The sequence below is a fragment of the Myotis davidii genome, unplaced genomic scaffold, assembly GCF_000327345.1.
Source record: "Myotis davidii unplaced genomic scaffold, ASM32734v1 scaffold269, whole genome shotgun sequence".
NCBI lineage: Eukaryota > Metazoa > Chordata > Mammalia > Chiroptera > Vespertilionidae > Myotis > Myotis davidii.
Window position 1 is genome coordinate 2,166,518 of NW_006383008.1, and position 7,499 is coordinate 2,174,016.

General features: G+C 38.8%; 1 pseudogene; it reads left to right on the plus strand.

Moving 5' to 3' along the window:
- Positions 1 to 1,239: 1,239 nt before the first annotated feature.
- On the plus strand, positions 1,240 to 6,950 carry LOC107181570 (annotated as a pseudogene).
- The last annotated feature ends 549 nt before the right edge of the window (positions 6,951 to 7,499 follow it).

Consider the following 7,499-nt stretch of genomic DNA (forward strand, 5'->3'; position numbering starts at 1 on the left):
TGTGTCTAACTCAAATGATGATAAGACATTTTTCTCTTCTGATTTCCTAAATATTTGTCTTTCCTCCTAGGACAGTAAAGGCATCCATCTGACATGGGGCAGAGACGGGCACAAGACACTCAGTTCCTATCATCCACTTTTGATAGATGGTTTAGAGTCATTCAGTCTTGAGAAAAAATGATTTCTAAATTCCTTTAATCCCCTCTTACATGTAAAGTCTAGACTTGATGGATTAGTCTATTATTGGGATGTTTTGCCAAGATCCAATGCTTAAGAATATAAGCATAAAACACTAAGGTGATTCACTAACTGAGTTTACTTGTCATCTTGATGTTATTCGGCAAGCACAAATGACTGTTTCCATGGAATTTCATATAAAGGGGTTTCAAATCATGCAGAAAGCAATAGGAAGAGAGACTTCTTCATGTTTTATTTTGAGATATAACAGAAGTGGAGAGAAAGAAGACCACATTGGAAGAGAAAAGTGGCTGCCACAGCTCTGGTTTTCTCCACTCGGCTTCTTGAGGTCAAACGTCTGGTGGGAGTAGCTTTAGAAATTCCTACATGAGGGAATTCTCAGGGTTTTACTGATGATTTTGGGAAAGGATGACTATGCTCAGTAATCCCATGCTAACACACGGTGACTCAGTTTTGTCACAAGGGTCCCAGGTGCACATAAACTCAATTTGCAAGCCCAAGTCTCCCTGGTTATTGTGTGGCATGGACAATGGGCGGAGACATATTGGTCCACTGGAAGTGAAGGGGCTCAGCTGCAGAGGACTGTGAGCTTTTTCAGCTTTAACGAGGTGCCAGAAGAGGGAGGTAGCCATGATCGTGACACTGGGGACTCTGATGGATCTGAATGTCAAGATCCAGGGCAGACTGTTTTAGCTGGACCATTAGGCAGAGACAGAGCTGAGAAAGAGGTCAAGGGCAGAGCAGCCCACAGTAGGATTGGGCAGCCAACTTGAGTGGAGGCTGTCAGGGAAGGTAGGCCTCTTGAAGAAAGCTGATCTGAAGATAAGAACTCAGCTTTATCTTCAGGATCAGGCATGGCAACGGTAGGAGACACTAGGTACAAAAACTCAGGACAGCCCTGACCGGTTTGGCTCAGTGGATAGAGCATCAGCCTGTGCACTCAAGGGTTCCAGGTTCAATTCCGGTCAAGGACATGTACCTTGGTTGCGGGCACATCCCCAGTGGGGAGTGTGCAGGAGGCAGCTGATCAATGTTTACGGCATGTTCAAGGAGGAGGGAAAACCAGATCGCATAGTGACCCAGAGCACGGTGGTGGTGGGGTGGAGAGTGAAGGTAGACAGGCAGCCGGTGGCCAGGTCATGTCGGGTTTCATAAGCCTTTGGAAGCTCAGACTTACTCATTGTACAATGGTGATTGGAGGGATTTGACTGGGTAAGTGATTAAAATGTGAAAGGATCATTTCAAATGTTCAATGGATAATATAAAGCAGCCGTGGGCATACTATGGCCTGTGGGCCGGATCCGGCCCATTTGAAAAAAAAAAAAGTAAAAAAAAAAAGACCGTACCCTTTTATGTAATGATGTTTACTTTGAATTTATATTAGTTCACACAAACACTCCATCCATGCTTTTGTTCCGGCCCTCCGGTCCAGTTTAAGAACCCACTGTGGCCCTCGAGTCAAAAAGTTTGCCCACCCCTGGTATAGAGACAAACCCAGAAGAGGTAGTCAGTCTAAAGACTATTGTAGTAGGTCAGTTGGGAGAAGATGGTGGATGTAAGTTTGGTGGCAATGACACTGGAGAGAAATGTTTGGATTTGTGATATAGTTGAATAAAGTATAAAATCCTATTTACTAATTTCAAAAATGAATTTTTGAGCCATTGCGTAGGGTAGATTATTCTTTTCTTTAGCAAAGAGTCCATTTAGAAAATATAAATTAGGTAGTTATTTATATAAAATACTTCATTTATTTTGGGTAAAATTTACCAAAGGGGAAATTATGGAGACATATTTATATTTTATAATTGGTTTAATTATTGTTGAACCAATTGATTAAAGATAGTATAAACAATTACAAAAACACTGTATGATATCCTATCTAATAAAGAGGGAATATGCTAATTGACCCTCACACTGTTGCAAAGATGATGGCGCCCACAGTCAATAAGGAGGGAATATGCTAATTGACTACCCTGCCCTCAAAGATGGCAGTGCGCATAGCCAATAAGGAGGGAATATGCTAATTGATTACCCCAGCCTCAAAGATGGCAGCGCCCACAGCCACAAGATGGCCGGCAGGGGAGGGCAGTTGGGGGCAACCAGGTCTGCAGGGGAGGGCAGTTGGGGGGACCAGTCCAGCAGGGGAGGGCAGTTTGGGGCAATCAGGCTGGCAGGGAGCAGTTAGGCATTAATAGGGCTGGCCAGGGAGTGGTTAGGGGCAATCAGGCAGGTGAGCGGTTGGGAGTCAACAGTCCCAGATTGTGAGAGGGATGTCCCACTGCCGATTTAGGCAGGGATTGGGCCTAAACCAGCAGTCAGACATCCCCCAAGGGGTCCCAGATTGGAGAGGGTGCAGGCTGGGCTGAGGGACAGCCCTGCCCCCTCCAACTGCATGAATTTTGTGCACCAGGTCTCTAGTTTATAAACAAAAGGAATAGTAAAATAGAAAAATGGAACATTATTTATCAAGAAGAAAACTTTCTTGGACTCTGAATGATTTTGTTAGAAATATCTCAGATTTATTAAAAATTGAATTCCATGAATAAAAATAAATTCTTTAATTCAATTCACCAGATTAAAGGACATTGAATTTTGAACAAATAAGAACAATTCCTTTATGCAGTTCATAGTAATAAATGAGATTTGCTGCCAGAAGAGGTCACCGTGCCAATTCCTGTGGCTGTACTTTAAACAAAATTTTATGACTTCAGCATCACTACACTGGGCCCTTCAGTCTTCTTTAATTCAACATACATTTTCCTAAATGTGTTCTGTAACAGCTGCTTGGTGGTATGGCTAAAGGGGTGACTAAGACACTCTTCTGACCTTGAAGGGCTCAAAGTCCAGTGGAAGAAGATAAGAAAGAGGAATGAAGAAATTTGTACAAAATGTCTCGTTAGGGGCACAAATATAACAGCATTCAATTCTAAGTGGTTGAAGCTTAATAGAAAATAGATTGTGTAAAGAGAATGTTGAATTACAACTAGGCAGTGCAGTATTAGCAAAGGTAAGGAGGACAGAGTTAAAATAATTTGGGGCTAAAAGATAACCTGGCTTTAGTGGAGCAAAGAGATAGGCAGTGTGATGAAGCCTGTGCAGGAGCAGCAGGCATAAGGAGGGTTGGTCATTGGACGGCCCTTTGGTATTGCTGAAAGTTTGAACATCATTAACACTAATATAATACCACCTAATAATAAAAATGTGCTCTCTATATACCGGCCATAATTATAAGAGTTTTACATACATGTTCTCATTCAAACTATCATCAAGTTTATATTATTTTAAATTTCTTTAAAAAATATTTTTTTATTGATTTCAGAGAGGAAGGGAAAGGGAGAGATAAAACCATCAATGATGAGAGAGAATTGATAGGCTGCCTTCTGCATGCCCCCTACTGGGGATCAAGCTCTCAACCCAGGCATGTGCCTTGACTGGGAATCAATCTCTGACCTTCTGGTTTGTAGGTTGATGCTCAACCCCTGAGCCACACCAGCCGGGCTATAAGATATTATTTTAGAGAAGAAGAGTAGGAAGCACTGACAGCTTAAGCAGTTTGTCCTAGGTCAGCCCGCTTGTAAATGGGGCATCTAATGTGGAACCCAGGAAAAATGATTCCAGAGCATCATTCTTGGTCCCACGGGTCTGCCTCATATGATCACAGGATGATTTAGATGTAAGGGATTTTTTTTTAATAATGTACATGAAAAAGGAATTTTTTTATGACAATACATATTGTTGATTTTATATTAGGTAAAACTGGGAATAAGAATCCTGAACCTAAAAACACAAAGAAAGAAAGGGGAAGGGGAGAGAATGTTTCTTGAACATTGTACCATGGGGCAAATCTAGTCTGAATGGTTTAATGGTCATCTTCCTTGGTCCATATCCCTGCAGAAGCTGGAATAAAAGAGTGGCTATGGGAGCAGCGTGACCGGTGCTTACTTCTATGGCTCCTTGGTTATTTTCATAGCCTGGGTTGGGCTTTCTTCTTCCCTCCCCTCTTAAGCAGCTGGCTTGGATGATCTGTTCTGACCCTTATACCTCACGGGTATATGACACAATCTCTGTGAACTCAGCGAACAGTGTGGGGGCTGATGAAGTGAGCCTTCCTGACTGATGCAGATTCTTCTACTTGCTGAACTGCTATAGGAGACAGGATTAGTAGCACTTAGGACCATTATAAACATCAGTATCTTGAGGACTTTAAATATACTTATGCTTGGTATACAAGTTATTGTTATAATAGGAGATACATGAAATTGATTTGTCTGTAGCTATACAAATATTTTATCCACATACTTTTCAACATACACTTCTTGATGGAGGGAGAATTGCTTAAATTCTCTGAAAAACGGCAGAACCCTTCAGGGCAATTTGTTGAGCTCCTCCCGTCTGGGGCAGTACTAAAGCAGTACCGAAAAGCTCATTGTGTATTCTTCCTAGATCATCCATTCCACTCAATTATTTTGGGAAAAATTTATTCTATAATAGAGATATGTAATAAATAAGATGTAGAATGCACCTTTTAAAGATTTATCTAACCAAACATTTATTGACTCCCTACTATGATAGGTGCTATTGTGGTTATTGAGATTAAAGCAGTTATTCTCACATATTTAAGGTTATCTTGTGCTGGTTAGTGAGGGAAAACATAGTATGTTTTAACATGTATATGGAGAATACTTTTTTCCCCAGTTTTATTAGGAAATAATTGACATACTTCACTGTACAAGTTTAAGGCATACAGCATGATGGTTTGATTTACATATAATGGAATGAATAATACAATAGGTTTAGCTAACATCCATTATCTCATATAGGTACAATAAGAAGAAAAGAAAAATCTACTTGTAACGAGAACTCTTAAGATTCAGCCTCTTAAGAATGTTGCTATGCATCATGTAGTAGTGTTAACTACAGTCATCATGTTGCACATTACATCCCAGGTACTTACATATCTTATCACTGAAAGTTTGTGCCTTTAGACCACCCTCCTTCAACTCCCTCTTCCCCCACCCTCCATCCTGGTAACCATAAGTCTGACCGAGTTATTTTTTATTTTTTTTTAGATTCCACATATAAATGAAAGCAGGCCAAAAAAAAAAAGTAAAGAAAATAAACAAAAGGAAACAGAATTAGAAAGAAGTAAAATGGTCTCTATTTGTATAACTTGGTTTTATATAAAGAAATCTGAAACACAACCAAAAAATGGTTAGACCTCATCAATGAATTCTGTGAGCTTGCAGGATACAAAATTAACATGCACAAAGCAGCAGCCTTTCTATACACTAACAACAAATTTTCTGAAAAATAAATGAAGAAATTGAGATATCCACACACACACCCTTGTTCATAACAGCATCATTTACAATAGCCAAGATGTGGGAACCACTTTTAAGGTTCATCCATTATGCTAAGTGAAATATGTCAGACTGTGAAAGACAAATACTGTGTGATTTTAATTCTTCCTTAAATGTTTAGCTTAATGTTTAGTGAAATTTACCAGAGAATCCATCTAGGCATGGGCTTTTCTCACTGGGAGAAATTTAGATTACTGATTCAGTCTCCTTACCAGTAACTGGTTCATTCCAATTTTCTATTTCTATGGGAAATCTTTTCAGGGAATTCTATTGATGAGTATTTTGCCTTCAGAAGCTGGAGAAAATACATCATGATTGTTTTGGTTGAGAATGGGATTAGTAAACTCTGCATTGAAGAGCCAGACAGTAAATATTTTAAGCATTGCTGGCCAAGAAGTAAAATCAAGGATGTTCTATAGATACGAATCTATTATACAATTTCTGTTACAACTCCTCAACTCCGCTGTTGTAGTGTGAAAGCAGACATAAACACGTGCGCAGGTTTGTGTTCCAGTTAACTGATATTTACAAAACCTACCAGCAGGTCAGCTTTATCCCACAAACTGTATTTTTCTACTTTTTGGTTTAGATGATATGCATCTGTTCTTATAATTTCACTGAAATATGGGTTTAAAAATGGCTTTTTTTTCTATCTTTAAATTGAATCAATAAAGTTTAGGCACTCCATCCCCTCATTTCTCTATTTTTGAGGGGATGTTGATTAATTGCATAAAAAATGTTTTGCTATAAATTTTAATTGCAAACCTTAAGCTATCCTGGCAGGTGTGGCTCGATGTTTGAACAGAAACCCAGGAACCAGGAAGTCACAGTTTGATTCCTAGTCAAGGCACATCCCTTAGAAGGCAGCTAATCAATAATTTTCTCTCATCATTGATGTTTCTATTTCTCTCTCCCTCCCCCTTCCTCTCTCTGAAATCAATAAAAGCATATTTGAACCTTTTCCTGCCATCTTGGACCCTGTGGAGACCTGCTGGGAACAGAATTCTCTAATGACAAATATTGTGGAAGGCGGTGGTCCAAGGTCATTTTTACTGGCTGTAAGCAGGGTCTCCAGAACCAGAGGGAGCACACAGCACTTCTTAAAATTGAAGGTGTTTATGCTCGAGATGAAGCAGAATTCCATCTGGGCAAAAGATGTGCTTATGTGTACAAAGAACAACACAGTGACTCCTGGTGGCAAACCAAACAAAACCAGAGTCATCTGAGGAAGGTTAACTCATGCTCATGGAAACTGTGACATGGTTCATGCTAAATTCCGAAGCAAGCTTCCTGCTAAGGCCATTGGATACAAAATCCGTGTAATTCTGTACCCCTCAAGGATTTAAACTTATTGAAAATAAATAAAATGGATTTGTTTTCCTGTGTTTTGGTTAAAAAAAAAGACATATTTGAAAAAAAAATTTAAGCTATATAGCTTTGTAATTCAGATAAAAATTTCTTGGAAAATAAATCATCAAAATAATAAAATTTAGCATATGTTTTTTTTATAATCAACAAAGAAGAAATGCTGATCAAAAATGTAAACAAATATTTTATGCCATGACAACTTAATTTAAAATTATGTATTTTCTCTTTTAAGTTGCATTTAAACTGCCAAAAGATTCTTAAGAATCACAATTTCTTATTAAATGCTCATCCTCAAGTAATGTTCAGGGGAAGAAAAAGAAAATAGTGCAATTTTAGCTGCAATTGTTGCATTAAATACAATTGTTTGAGCTGTGAATGAACCAAGTTATTTAAAAAATTGAAATACATAATATCATTCAGAATGTAGCCTGATTTTACAACAAAGCTGTACTCTGACTCACTGCATACAAGGGAAAGCATTTTGTTTTAAAACGCATTCATCTCCTTTTGAATCTTTTTAAAACTTGAATTTCAGGGTTTTAATGGCCTAAATAAAGGTAGCAATTCTTCACT